The sequence below is a fragment of the Pinus tabuliformis genome, chromosome 8 (assembly GCF_031772625.1).
Source record: "Pinus tabuliformis cultivar Carrire ecotype Pingquan chromosome 8, CPIR1, whole genome shotgun sequence".
Taxonomy (NCBI): domain Eukaryota; kingdom Viridiplantae; phylum Streptophyta; class Pinopsida; order Pinales; family Pinaceae; genus Pinus; species Pinus tabuliformis.
Window position 1 is genome coordinate 262,944,150 of NC_142294.1, and position 16,404 is coordinate 262,960,553.

The 16,404-nt window shown below is 36.3% G+C and overlaps 1 pseudogene; it reads left to right on the forward strand.

Moving 5' to 3' along the window:
- Window positions 1–14,571: 14,571 nt before the first annotated feature.
- LOC149235159 (RING-H2 finger protein ATL8-like) lies at window positions 14,572–15,555 on the forward strand (annotated as a pseudogene).
- Window positions 15,556–16,404: the final 849 nt, after the last annotated feature.

The following is a 16,404-nucleotide window of genomic DNA, read 5'->3' on the forward strand; positions in this document are numbered from 1 at the left end:
GCGTTCAACGTAGGCTCCTCTGTCAACAGTATGTACTCGACTCATGAAATTAACATTGTTTCAGACATTGGAAGACACCACGTGTTTTTCCATTCCATAATCGAAAGAATGATTTAAATGCCTAGAAGGAAACCTCTACTCATTACCTTATTAGGTCTGGAAGTGCAATATTGCCCGTTTTTGTCTAGCAAGCTTCCTCCTGTCACACCTAATGCACATTTCGTATGAACAAATTCCTCATCTACGCTCCACGATTTTTTCTGACGACAACCTCCTCCTCACCGTCGAGCTACAACTCCTCCTTTTCATATACACGTAGATCCACGTCACAACAAGCTTAGGCACGATCTACGCACAACACACTGTTAATTAATTACACAACCTCTCTCATAATCCCATCGCGAGCTTGAAGCTCTGATACCATGTTAAAGAATGGTTGCAAGCACTCATATATTTCACACAAAGGTGTATGCGTCAATGCACAAACACTTTACATTTAGAGATTACTCTAATATATATAGTTTCTCAGATCTTATTTATTCCTAACTTAGAAGGAGAGGTTGAGAGAATTTCTCAACCATCTCAAACCAACATCTCAATTATAGGATGTAAGCATTAACTCAAACATCCCCTCTTAATGCTTACATTACATAAATTTCTTGAAATCATCCACAAAAAACAAAATACACAATCATTCTTTAACTGGTTTACAACTTATCAGTATAGACTCCATCAAGTTGCCTCATAACCCTCCTAATGGTGTAGTCGGCAAGTTGGATTCCCAAGTCCGAATCCCGAATCAAGGACCTTTTGAAGTCAATTACCATACAACATCCCAAGTTGTCGCATAACCTCATTACAAGACCACTCCCATGTCTTCAACGAATGACGGATTCCTCCCAAGATCCACAACTACCGTACTATCTCAACAACCATCCATGTTGAGCCTTTTCACTGAGTTGTTCTAAAAAAGTGTAAGAGGTTCAAATTATTCATTGAATTCATCATCAAAATTTATTGGATATTCATCTATGGTTATATTCGTTGATTCTTTCCCTTTTAACAGATCATTGGAATGACTTCTGTAATTCCACACTATATGCCCAATTTTCCTGCAATAGTAGCATTCAATTTCACTTTTATTTTCCATCCTTGTCTTTGTAAACAATATGTTTTCTATTGGAGAGTTCTCTTTTGTATCCTCCGGTTTTAGTCTCTTTTCTTCTGTGAGAAGTGCTATTGTCTCATGCAATTTTTGTGAAGAGATTTTACTCAAAGTGAGGACAACATTACTATAACTTGAAGGAAGACTATTTAGTAATATTTCTTTAGCATCTTCATCCTCCACCTTGGCACCTTCTTCAACTAATTGTATTATAAGAGACATTAAATTTTTTACATGAGTGGACATAGATGTCTCTTCATTCATTTTCAGTCTAAATAATTGAAATTTTGTGGAAAATTTTGCATTTAGAGCTTTTACACCAAATCGCTGAGTCAAATGTTCCCATATTTCCTTAGATGGTTTAGTGAGATCTACAAGATGTAATTGAAAATCTGAAAGAGCAAGTCCAATAATGGAATTAGCTTTGTCATGTCTATTTTTCCATTCAATTAACTGTTTAATATCTGTAGGTGCTACTTTTGAACCATTCACTATGCCCCACAAATTTTTCTTCATTAATTGCATTTGAAATTTTACTTTCCATGAAGGGAAAATTGCACCATTGATATTTTCTAAAACCATGAACTCCATGATCAAAGAGGAATATTAACAAAATACATGTTTAAACTTTGACACTGAGGTACCTTTCTGCAATTAAAAATAATGCTTCAATTGCATTGTGAAAACACCACTCAATGAAAACCAACAATTTTTTCCTAGAGTATATTTCTAATTTTCCAACACTCTTTGACTCATAGGAATGTAGTCACATGTCAGAGTGTTGATCAGATTCAACGCGGAGAAACTGTTACTATGGCTACATTCAACGTAGGCTCCTCTGTAAACAGTGTGTACTCCACCCATGAAATTAACGTCGTTTCAGACGTTGGAAGACACCATGTGTTGTTCCATTCCATAATCGACAGAAAACTTTAAACACCCAGAAGGAAACCTCTACTCATTACCTTATTGGGTTTGGAAGAGTGATATCGGTAATTTTTTTCTAGTGAGCTTCCTCCTGTCACACCTAATGCGAATGCCATATGAACAACTTCCTCATCTACGCTCCATGGCTTTTTCTAATAGAAACCTCCACCTTGCCATCGAGCTACGACTCCTCCTTTGCATTTACACGTAGATCCACATCACAACAAGCTCAGACATGATCTACGGACAACACACTGTTAATTGATTACACAACCTCTCTCATAATCCCATCGCGAGCCTTAAGCTCTGATACCATGTTAAAGAATGGTTCAAAGCACTCATATACTTCACACAAAGGTGTATGAGTCAACACACACACACACTTTATATTAAGATATTACTCTAATATATAGGGTTTCTCAAATCTTTCTTATCTTAGAAGGAGAGGTTGAGAAATTTTCTCAACCATCTCAAACCAACATCTCATAGAATGAGAGGTTGAGAGAATTTCTCAACCAACTCAAACCAACATCTCAAATATAGGATGTAAGCAATAACTCCAACATTCCCTCTTAATGCTTAAATTACATTAATTTATTGAAATCGTCCATAAACAACAAAATACACAATCATTCTTTAACTGGTTTACAACTTATTAGTATAGACTCCATCAAGTTGCCTCATAACCCTTGTAAAGGTGTAGTCGGCAAGTTGGATTCCCGAGTTCGACTCCCGAATCAAGGACCTCTCAAAGTCAATTACCAGACAACGTCCCAAGCTACTGCATAACCTCATTAGAAAACCACTCCCATGTCTTCAACGAATGAGGGATTCTTCCCAAGATCCACAACTACTGTACTATCTGGACAACCATCCATGTTAAGCCTTTTCATGAGCTATTATAAAAAAATTTAAGAGGTTCAAATTATTCATTGAATTCATCATCAGAATTCAATGGATATTCATCTATGGCTATATTCACTGATTCTTTCCCTTTTAACAGATCACTGCAAAGACTTCTGCAATTCCACATTGTATGCCCAATTTTCCTTCAACAATATCATTCAATTTCACTTTTGTTTGCATTTTTATTTTTCATCCTTGTCCTTGTAAACAATTCATTTTCTATTAGAGAGTTCTCCTCTATATCCTCCGGTTTTAGTCTCTTTTCTTTTGTGAGAAGTGCTACAATTGTCTCATGCAAGTTTTGTGAAGACATTTTACTCAAAGTAAAGACAACATTACTATAACTTGAAGGAAGACTATTTAGTAATATTGCTTTAACATCTTCATCCTCCACCTTAGCACCTACTTCAGCTAATTGTCTTATAAGAGAAATTAAATTGTTTACATGAGTCGACATAGATGCCTCTTCATTCATTTTTAGTCTAAATAATTGCAATTTTATGGAAAGTTTTGCAATTGCAACTTTTACACCAAATAGTTGATTCAAATGTTCCCATATTTCCTTAGATGGTTTAGTGAGATCTACAAGATGTAATTGTGAATCTAAAAGAGCAAGTCCAATAAAGGATTTAGCTTTGTAATCTCTATTTTTCCATTCAATTAACTGTTTAATATATGTAGGTGCTACTTCTGAACCATTCACTATGCCCCACAAACTTGTCTTCATTAATTGCATTTGAATTTTTACTTTCCATGAATGGAAATTTGCACCACTGAATTTTTCTAAAACCATAAACTCCATGATCAAAGAAGAATATTAAAAAGATACTTGTTTAAACTTCAACACTAAGGTACCTTTCTGCAATTAAAAAAAAAATTGCTTCAATTGCATTGTGAAAAAACCACTCGATGAAAACCAATAAGTTTTTCTTGTTGTATCTTTCTAATTTTCCAACACTCTTTGACTCACAGGAACGTAGTTACCTGTCAGAGTGTTGATTAGATTCAACATGGAGAAACCATGATTGTGGTTGTGTTCCACATTGGCTCCTCTATCAACAGTATGTACTCCACCCACGAAATTAATGTTGTTTCAGACGTTAGATGACACCGCGTGTTGTTCCATTCCATATTCAATAGAATGCTTTAAACGCCTGGAAGGAAACCTCTACTCATTACCTTATCGGGTCTGGAATTGTGATATCGCCCATTTTTGTCTATTGTGCTTCCTCCCATCACAACTAATGCACATTTCGTATGAAAAACTTCCTCATCTACGCTCCACGACTTTTTCTAACAACAACCTCCACCTCGTCATCGAGCTACAACTCCTCCTTCACATCTACACACAGATCCATGTCACAACAAGCTCAGACATGATCTACGCATAACACATTGTTACGTAATTTCACAACCTCTCTCATAATCCCATTGTGAGCGTGAAGCTCTGATACCATGTCAAAGAATGGTTGAAAGCACTCATATATTTCACACAAGGGTGTATGTGTCAACACACACACACACAATTCACATTGAGAAATTACTCTAATATATAGAGTTTATCATATCTTATTTATTCCTAACTTAGAAGGAGAGATTGAGAGAATTTCTCAACCATCTCAATCCAACATCTCATAGAAGGACAGGCTAAGAGAATTTCTCAACCATCTCAAAGTGGCATCTCAAATATATGATGTAAGCATTAACTCCAACATCCCCTCTTAATGCTTACATTACATAAATTTATTGAAATTATCCACAAACAAAAAAATACACAATGATTCTTTAGTTGGTTTACAACTTATCAATATAGACTCCATCAAGTTGCCTCATAACCCTCGTAAAGGTGTAGTCGGAAAGTTGGATTCCCGTGTTCGACTCTCGAATCAAGGACCTCCCAAAGTCAATTACTCTACAATGCCCCAAGTCGTTTCATAACCTCATTAGAAGATCCCTCCCATGTCTTCAATGAATGAGGGATTCTTCCCAAGGTCTGGAACTACCGTACTATCTAGACAACCATCCATGTCGAGCCTTTTCACTGAGTTGTTCTAAAAATTTTTAAGAGATTCAAATTATTCATTGAATTCATCATCAGAATTCAATGGATATTCATCTATGGCTATATTTGTTGATTCTTTCCCTTTTAACAGGTCAATAGAACGACTTTTGCAATTCCACGTTGTCTGCCCAATTTTCCTGCCATAGTAACATTCAATTTCACTTTTGTTTGCATTTTTCTTTTTCATCATTGTCTTTGTAAACAATGCGTTTTCTATTGGAGATTTCTCTTCTGTATCCTCTAGTTTTAGTCTATTTTCTTCTGCGAGAAGTGCTGCAATTGTCTCGTGCAATTTTTGTGAAGACATTTTACTCAAAGTGAAGACAACATTACTATAACATGAAAGGAAGCCTATTTAGTAATATTGCTTTAGCATCTTCATCCTCCACCTTGGCACCTACTTCATCTAACTATCTTATAAGAGACATTAAATTGTTTATATGAGTGGACATCGATGTCTCTTCATTCAATTCCAGTCTAAATAATTGCAATTTTATGGAAAATTTTGCATTTGTATCTTTTACACCAAATAGCTGAGTCAATTGTTCCCATATTTCCTTAGATGGTTTAGTGAGATCTACAAGATGTAATTGTGAATCTGAAAGAGAAAGTCTAATAATGGACTTAACTTTTTCATCTCGATTTTTCCATTCAATTAATTATTTAATATCTGTAGGTGCTACTTCTGAACCATTCACTATGCCCCACAAATTTTTCTTCATTAATTGCATTTGAATTTTTACTTTCCATGAAGGGAAATTTGCACCACTGAATTTTTCTAAAACTGTAAACTCCATGATCAAAGAAGAATATTAAAAAAATACCTGTTTAAACTTCAACACTGAGGTACCTTTCTGCGATTAAAAAAAATGCTTCAATTGCATTGTGAAAACACCACATAATGAAAACCAACAAGTTTTTCCTTGCATAACTTTCTAATTTTCCAACACTCTTTGACTCACAGGAATGTAGTCATCTGTTAGAGTGTTGATCAGATTCAACGCAGAGAAAGCGTGACTGTGACTGCGTTCAACGTAGGCTCCTCTATCAATAGTATGTACTCCACCGATGAAATTAACGTTATTTAAGACATTGGACGACACCACATGTTGTTCCATTCCATAATCGATAGAATGCTTTAAACGCTCAGAAGGAAACCGTTGCTCATTACCTTATCAAGTCTGGAAGCGTGATATCTCCCATTTTTGTCTAGCGTGCTTCCTCCCATCACACGTAATGTGCATGTCTTATGAACAACTTCCTCATCTACGCTCCATGACTTTTTCTAACGGCAACCTCCACCTTGTCATCGAGCTACGACTCCCCCTTTGCATCTACACGCAGATCCACATCACAGTAATCTTAGACACGTTCTATGCACAATAAACTGTTAATTAATTACACAAAGTCTCTCATAATCCCATCGCGAGCTTGAAGCCCTGATACCATGTTTAAGAGTGGTTGAAAGAACTCATATATTTCACACAAAGGTGTATGTGTCAACACACACACACTTTACATTGAGAGATTACTCTAATATATAGAGTGTATCATATCTTATTTATTCCTAACTTAGAAGGAGAGGTTGAGAGAATTTCTAAACCATCCCAAACCAATATCTCATGGAAGGAGATCTTGAGAGAATTTCTCAACCATATCAAACCAACATCTCAAATATAGGATATAAGCATTAACTCCAACATCCGCTCTTAATGCTTACATTACATAAATTTATTGAAATCATCCATAAACAACAAAATACACAATCATTCTTTAGTTGGTTTACAACTTATCACTTAGACTCCATCAAGTTGCCTCATAACCCTCATAAAGGTATAGTCGGCAAGTTGGATTCCCGAGTTTGACTCCCGAATCAAGGACCTCCTGAAGTCAATTACCATACAACGTCCCAAGACGTCGCATAACCTCATTAGAAGACCACTCCCATGTCTTCAACAAATGACAGATTCTTCACAAGGTCCGCAACTACCGTACTATTTGGACAACCATCCATGTTGAGCCTTTTCACTGAGTTGTTCTAAAAAAATTTAAGAGGTTCAAATTATTCATTGAATGCATCATCAGAATTCAATGGATATTCATCTCTGGCTATATTCGCTAAATCTTTCCCTTTTAACACATTACTAGAACGACCTCTGCAATTCCACGTTGTATACCCAATTTTCCTGCAATAGTAGCATTCAATTTCACTTTTGTTTGCATTTTTCTTTTTCATCTTCGTCTTTGTAAACAATGCGTTTTCTATTGGAGAGTTTTCTTTTTTATCCTCTGGTTTTAGTCTCTTTTCTTCTGCAAGAAGTGCTGCAATTGTCTCATGCAATTTTTGTGAAGACATTTTACTCAAGGTGAAGACAATGTTACTATAACTTGAAGGAATACTATTTAGTAATATTGCTTTAGCATCTTCATCCTCCACCTTGGCACCTGCTTCAGTTAAATTTTTTATAAGAGACATTAAATTGTTTACATGAGTGGACATAGATGTCTCTTCATTCATTTTCAGTCTAAATAATTGCAATTTTATGGAAAATTTTGCATTTGTAGCTTTTACACCAAATAGTTGAGTCAAATGTTCCCATATTTCCTTAGATGGTTTAGTGAGATCTACAAGATGTAATTGTGAATATGAAAGAGCAAGTCCAATAATGGACTTAGCTTTGTCATTTCTATTTTGCCATTCAATTAACTATTTAATATCATATAGGTTCTACTTCTAAACAATTCACTATGCCCCACAAATTTTTCTTCATTAATTGAATTTGAATTTTTACTTTCCATCAAGGGAAATTTGCACCACTAAATTTTTCTAAAACCATAAACTCCATGATCAAAGAAGAATATTAAAAAAATACCTTTTAAACTTCAAACTTCAACACTGAGGTAGATTTCTGCAATTAAAAAAATACTTCAATTGCATTGTGAAAACACCACTCAATGAAAACCAACAAGTTTGTCCTGGTGTATCTTTCTAATTTTCCAACACTCTTTGACTCACAGGAATGTAGTCACCTGTCAGAGTGTTGATCAGATTCAACGTGGAGAAACCGTGACTGTGGTTTCTTTGTCAACAGTATGTACTCCACCCACGAAATTAACATCGTTTCAGACGTTGGATGACACCGCGTGTTGTTCCACTCCATAATCGAAAGAACTCTTTAAATGCCTAGAAGGAAACCTCTTCTCATTACCTTATCGGGTCTGGAAGTGCGATATCGCCCATTTTTGTCTAGTGTGCTTCCTCCCGTCATACCTAATGTGCATGTCGTATGAACAACTTCCTCATCTACGCTCCACGACTTTTTCTAACGGCAACCTCCACCCTGTCATCGAGCTACGACTCCTCCCTTGCATCTACACGCAAATCCACGCCACAACAAGCTCAGGCACGATCTACGCACAACACATTGTTAATTAATTACACAACCTCTCTCATAATCCCATCGCGAGCCTCAAGCTTTGATACCATGTTGAAAAATGTTGAAAGCATTCATATATTTCACACAAAGGTGTATGCGTCAACACACACACAGTTTACATTCAGAGATTACTCTAATATATAGAGTTTCTCATATCTTATTTTTTCCTAACTTAGAAGGAGAGGTTGAGAGAATTTCTTGACCATCTCAAACCAACATCTCATAGAAAGAGAGATTGAGAGAATTTCTCAATGTTAGGACTCTGGACACCACATATCTCCACAGTGGTATGATATTGTCCACTTTGGGCCTAAGCCCTCATGGATTTGCTTTTGGACTTACCCCAAAAGGCCTCATACCAATGGAGATATTTGTCCATCCTTATATACCCATGATCCTCCCCACTTCTAGTCAATGTGGGACTTTTGGTCGTATACCCAACAATCCTCCCCTCGAACAAAGGACCATCGAGCCTCCCCTCAAACGATTATCCATCCGTCCGCTCTCTACCAACCAGGATTCTCCGCTCCAATGCGTTGGAAGCACACGCCTTACATGGACCACCACCTGCCTCGAGAGCTTGCTCTATCCCAGGTCAACTCCTCTTCACCGTGTTGGGGCTAGGACACGTCCATGAAGAATCCGGAGCACACCGCCTGTCTAACCGAGCTCATCCACGGATCCCATCGTGATATTACCGGGGCTCACCACCTTCGTTCGACATTCCGAGAATTCATCCACTTGGCTAACTTCGGGGCATGGCTCCGATACCACTTGTTAGGACTCTGGACACCACATATCTCCACAATGGTATGATATTGTCCACTTTGGGCCTAAGCCCTCATGGATTTGCTTTTGGACTTACCCCAAAAGGCCTCATACCAATGGAGATATTTGTCCATCCTTATATACCCATGATCCTCCCCACTTCTAGTCAATGTGGGACTTTTGGTCGTATACCCAACACTCAACCATCTCAAACCAACATCTCAAATATAAAAGGTAAGCATTAACTCCAAGAAAATAATGTGAAGGGCTTAGTTAACCTTGGGGTTTCTTAAAGGAGTGGATTGTATTGTAAAAGAAAAGAATAATCAATGTAATTTGCATTTTGGTTTTCTAGCTTCTTATGCTTCCGGGTTAACCTTTATATATTTAAAAATCGATTTAACATATAGAATGACAAACACGTATCTAGTTATCATTATCCAACTCTCTTCACTCGGAGAACAAACAAAAAATGCATGTAATATTGTTGGGACCTGTCAATGAGGTAGGTCCGTCATTTATATATATATATATGGTATTTTTTTATATATGGTAGAGTTTGCTATTGTTAATTGGTTTCTTAAAATATCCTGAAATCTACTATGGAGATAAATTTAGCGCTGTTTCTCCTCTACTTTTTACTCAGACAGTTTTTTGAAATCTACTATCTACTACAGTTCCCTGTGGTTTTATCGGATCCACCTAAAGAAGCTGTAGAAAAAGGAAAAGGCACCGGTGGGCCACCTTATCTTTTGAATGATATGCTTGTATAGCGAATTCCGACGTTATATGTCATTTCAAGTGACAATACGCGCACCGAGAATGGTCAGATAATATCGGGGCGTGCTGCTTTTTTGGAAATATTTAAAACACATATGCCCAAATTTCTTAGTCAAACAGAGGCGCCCACAGAATATTTCATGTTTGACGTGAATGATACCCGTATTCTTGTAGTTATTCTATTTGCCGTAGCCTAAAAAGACTGTTTTTTGGTCCCGTCTTCTTGTATTTATTCTATTTGCCGTAGTTTAGAAAGAATGTTTTTTTCTCGTATTTTCTATAAATTTTAAAAAAATTTTGATAAAGTTTCGTAGATATTTTTGTAAATTTAAATAGGGGTGTTAAATTTTAAGATTTTATAGATTTTTGATGATGTTAATTTATTTTTACTATTAAAAACATGATTCTAACTCTTTTTGCTGTAAATTTTTTTGAATTTTTTTAACCTGAATTTCGATCACTTTCAAAAAAATAATTCCTCCCTTCTATATCCTTCTTCATTTTATTTTCTGGCCTACATCTGTTTGCTGCGTATCCGTCTCCCAATCGTCTCTTTGTACGGAGAAAAGGACAGGCAGTCTATTTTATCCCCACCTATATGATCCACTTCACCTCCATCAATAATGAAAAGAGCAACTGCACAAACGCACTCACCACTCACTTTACGGCCGTGTTTATCCACCCGCTGCACATCATTGAAGGCGGGGCAGGATAGTATACAGTTACTTGGATTGAATTGTTTCGAAATACCAAAGATTGTAATGATGTATGATAGGTGTAGTGGCTTTATGGCTAAATCATTTAGCAGTTCAAAATTTTACTATATAGCTGATGGTAAGATACGTTTGTAATTTATATATTGATAAATTCTGAAAAGTAATTAGTTGGTGTGAGATTTATTTTCTGGTATATTTTAAATTTAAATTTTAGGAAAAGAAATTGAAGATGGAAACAAAACTATAATCATGATAGTAATATGTCAAACTAAGTATGCTTTAAAATTATTTTTATTTAGCTAAGAGCTTAATAAGTTAACTACCTAAGACTTAGAGGTATCTCAGAGGAGTGAAAGCCTGCCCCCTTATCCATGACTAGCAAGTCATTCCAGGTGACGTGGTTTTCTTTGAATAATGGTGATGAGTCTGCCTACATTTGCGGATAACAACTATGGATGGTTGTCCTCACTGCTAATTTGACAACTGAGTTATGATAGGTTTTCCCACTAGTTAAAAATCATGTCACACAATTTTTTGTTTTCTTATTTAAATAAATTATTATCAGATACAACATGTATAAACTCACCGAAATATTATATATATTATTGTCAATTAGAGTTATCTTGTGTGGTTAGGTGGAAAGACTATTATCTTCCCCACAGAGGTTCAAATATTAGCTAGGGACATGATGAGTTATAATGCCTTAATATATATCATCCTAAATAAAATCCTACAAGGTTCTTCCAAACCACAAGCATGATGAGTTATGATGCCTTAATATATATCATCCTAAATAGAATCCTAGAAGATTCTTCCAAACCACAATCATCATCATCTTTACAGAACTTACCTTTGCTCGGTACTACATTATTATTTGGGTGTGTTGTCCAAAATGCAGTCATGTAATTTGTGCTCTTGATTCCCCAATAGAGGGGGGGAGACCTACCTTTACGGAACTTCCCTTTGTTGTTTAAAATTGGTTTTTGACTACATATATGGATTCAATGCCCTCATAAATCCCGAAGGCACTCATATTGTGTAGAGTTCATAATTCAAGCCCATAGAGGAGAAGGCCTACCTTTACAGAACTTATCTTTGTTGTTTAAAATTGGTTTTTGACTACATATACGGATTCAATGCCTGATAAATCCCAAAGGCACTCACATTGTGTAGAGTTCATAATTCAAGCCCCTGGAAATCCTTGGTCATGTCCAAAATAAGTCGTAGTCTAGCTGTTATATGTTTTCAAGGTTTTTCTCGCTTATTTTCTAGTCTAATTTTCCCATATTCTCGCAAAAATTTGTTGGAATCACAAGTTTGAGTTGCGTATTCCCCACAATCCTAGTGCCTCCAGGGGTTTATCATGGGCAAACAATAAGCACCATGCACTAAGCCAATGATTGGCTTAGTGTTTTTTCATCTTGTCCATTGAATATTATTTTATTCTCATCCAAAGGAGAATATGAAAAGACATTGAGACAATGATTGGCTCAATTCTTGATGCTTAATATTTTCCTTATGAGGAGACTCTCTAGTCTCTATTTATAGAGACTACACCACTTTTACGATCTAGTTTTTAGGGTTGTGCCCTACTCATCATTTTCCCATACGTTATTGCTCGTCATTTTTCATTCATTATTATGATAAACTAGAGCACACCCTAAACCCACTAATCATGAGATGATGACAACTCTAACCCCTTTTGTACTATCATTCATTAGCTTTCCTTTGTTCTTAATATTATTCATCAAGTTACTCTGCTACAACACAATGCATAGAGGTTGGTGGATTTAGAATACCTCGAGATCCAATAGCCTCTATGCAGTTTATTGCAACATTTATGAATTTGCAATAGAGTAACCTGATGAAGAATAGTAAAAATGATCCTACAATGTATACGCACTTTGAAATGGCATTTAGTATTTTCTCGTTGGGTGTTTAGCTACTACTTAATTACCTTCCAACAAACTCATAAACAATGTTGAAGAGTCCATGACTGGATCTGGAATACCCCAAGATCAAATTAACATAGATCAAATAGTCTCTTTACTCTCTGTTGAAGCATTGAATATTTTGTCATTTCAAACCTTTTGATCAAAACTATGCACTCTATGCCTGCATTTAATATTTTGCCACCTAATTCTTAAACACCACTTAAAGAGAATTACAAATGCACACTCAAATTCATAAATCCCACTATAGATTGCACATATGTAGGTCGATAGGGAGTACCCCCACATCCAACTACCTCCATGAGTTGTGAGACAACATTAAATATTTGTAGTTGTTGCCATTTGCTAGGTGTCATAAGCACCTTGAAGCATACACATAAATGCCATGGTAGAGTGCATATAAATAATTGGATGCATAAAGATTTTTGGATGCAATACACCCACATCTAGGGACCTCTATCCAATGTCACATGGTCAGGGTCGAGTTTGGGTTTTTCGGCAATGATTAGGTTCAGTTTGAGTTCAATTTTTTTGATGTGGTTCGAATGAGGTTTGCCATCAGGTTTGTCTATATATATATATATATATATAGGATAAAATAGTAATAAATCAACATTGGTAAACATAAAAACGCTATCACAGACATGGAAATTGTAAGGATAAATTACGAGCTTGAGTTGTAACATGAGGTTATGAATTTTGATCTATGGACTTGGTTAATGGCTATGAGGTTGGTTGAAGTTCGCTGAAGCTCAATTTTTTTTTAAGGTTAACCAAAATTCAAACCTCAAGGTTAAAGTTCGACGAACCTTGTGATATAACCTTTATGTACTATGAAACAACATCTAATATTCTATCATTACCTACTTAGAAACCATTTAAACAAACTCATACATGTGTAATCCCCTTGATGCAAACTCATAAATGCAACTAGACATATACCCTATGCTCTATGGGGAAACATCCAATATTATACCATTGCCTCCTTAGGCACTACTTAAACAAAATCACATGTATTTTTTAGCAACTTGAGAAAAACTCATAAATGCAACCACAAAATACATATATATGATTAAATGGATGATATTAACCAAAACAATTGTCAATTCTAATAGTAAATTACATGTTTTTGATTAAATATTAGCTTACCTTCTATATGTATAACTTTTGAAATATAAACATAATACTATACCAAAACATAATATTTAGATCCTTTAATAGTGTATATATATCATCGTAACCTTTAATACTCTGTAACAAATTGCTTAGTATCCACGCATAAATGTCATACCAAAATGCATGGATAATATTAAATGTAGAGATATTTTAAATTCAACGATACTTATACATTCTAAGACATTTAATATTTTGAGACTTGGTGTTTAGCCAATAACAAATTGTAAACCATATGTAATAAGTCAATAATTTACTCACTATTTTTACATCTTATCCAATGGGTAAAAATATGTATATATTTAGTAGAGATACTTAATATTTACTTTAACCAACCCACTTTGAAACGACCACTACCTCCTCTCACTCATCATGGATGTAACTGAAAACTTCATGGAAACTTCAAAACCTTGAAAGCTTCTTGGAAACTTCGGAGTGTTGGTCGTGATAAAAGCGAGGGTGGGGCTTCATGTGGGCACCTCCTCACCGCCTTTACCTATCGAATATTATCTCCTCCTTTACCTACGAATATCTTTTGCTCTTTAGTTCATATAATACATATACAAGAAGCACCTACTCTCTCTTGCGTTACAACAACCGTATCCTGTTGTTTTTATATGCTCCGATCCTTGTACTGCTCCTGGATTTTATCATAATCTTCGAACCATAGTCCCCAGCCAAATCACTGGAGAGCGCATGGTTTGTGTGGCCACTGTCACTTACCCTACTTCGAGGTTATATAGAATTGGTGCTAGTTTCCAGTGAAATCCAGATTATGTCTGCCTTCCCTGTTCATGGTAGAAGATTGCTGCAAGATATGAAGATGTTGCAGTCATCCACGCCCATCGGTCCATCACTGGAGCGTCTAGAGGAATCGAGAGACGTTCCCTACGTAGTAAACACAAGATTTGACAAAACCTTAGCCGCCATCATTGTGGTCTTGTTCTGCTCCCTTCTATTTGCTTTGGGGATGAGTGCCTTGCTACGCTGTCGACAGCTTTGCAGACGATGGCTACTCGAGTCCGAACCAGCACTCGAAAGCGGTGCCCAAGGAGCTCAAATTGGCATCAAGAAAATGGACATAAAAGCATTGCCGGTGACGGTGTACTACATGGGCTCGACTTCCCAGGCAATGATTGCCCCATTTGCTTGGCAGAATTCATGGAGGGAGAAAAGGTGAGAGTATTACCAGAATGTTGTCACAGCTTCCACGCGGATTGCATAGACGCATGGTTGCTTTCCAATGCCTCTTGTCCTTCATGTCGACACTCTCTGCTTTACGTTTGGTCAAAGAAACCATCCGGGATCGCCCGGCCAGTCCCGGAGCCCGCTGAAAGACCCCGGATAGAAGTTAATCAAGGATATGAAATTGCAGAAGCAAATCATGCTCTCCGGTGTCTGCAATTTTTGGTGGACGGCTCGACATTGGCAGCTTCTTCATCTTTGGATTCGTTCAAATCAAGGGACTTGGAAATAGGTAATGTGTTTGAGACTAGAAATCCGTGATTGGACTATGCAGTGAGGAAGCCACAAAGAGCAGGGGGCAGAACACTGTTGTAAACTCCTGTGTGAATATACTGGACAGGAGGCAGAACACTGGTAAAATTGTATGTGCATATATTGTACAAGATATAGGCGTGGTATGCGAATGTAACATTGTTGCTCACGATGTGAAGTTTCATATGAATTTCAAAATTCTAAGTTGATACCATGTTTTGTCCAGCTGAGATATTTTAGTGGGAAAATGATTTCTTCAGTAAAATGAATGAATACAGATCAATGGTTCGACAAATTAACAAATCAATTGCTACTCTTTGGGATAATGTTCGACTAAAAATTATATTTTCTACGATTACCAGTACCACCACTTGTTTAGAGACGAGATTAATGTAACTACGTTGGAAAGAACTTTTATATATGAAAATAGATTCTTAACCAGGCGTCTCCCCTGTGTCAGTAGGGGTCAAAATTCAGAAGGACGTTGCGGGTTGAATGTTTGTTGGATTCTCATATCTCACCCCCTCCCAAAATATAATCTGAAGGACGTTGCAGGTAGAATGTTTGTTGGATTCTGATATGTCTAAAACAAAAAACAATTGTACGGAGGTGAAGTAAAAATCATGGAAATTTTTGCAGGATTGTGACAAAATTGGTTGGGAATTATAGTTGTCTACTATCAGAATTTTTGGTGCCCTATCAGAATTTTTGGTGCGCAGAGATTTTGATGGTGATGAATTTACTTCCATCTTTAAAAAAAATGATTCAAATACTTTCATGTTAATATTTTTCAAAACAAACAAATTTTAGAAAACATTGCAAATTGAATGTTTGTTGGATTATCATATGTCCCCTGCTCAAACAAACAAATCTGAAGGACGTTCAGGTTAGAATGTTTGTTGGATTCTGATATGTCAAAAACAATAAAAACAATTGTACAGAGGTGAAGTTTTTCTCAAAAAATAATGGAAATTTTGGCAGGATTGTGAAAAAATTTGATGGGAATTACAGTTGTCTAGCG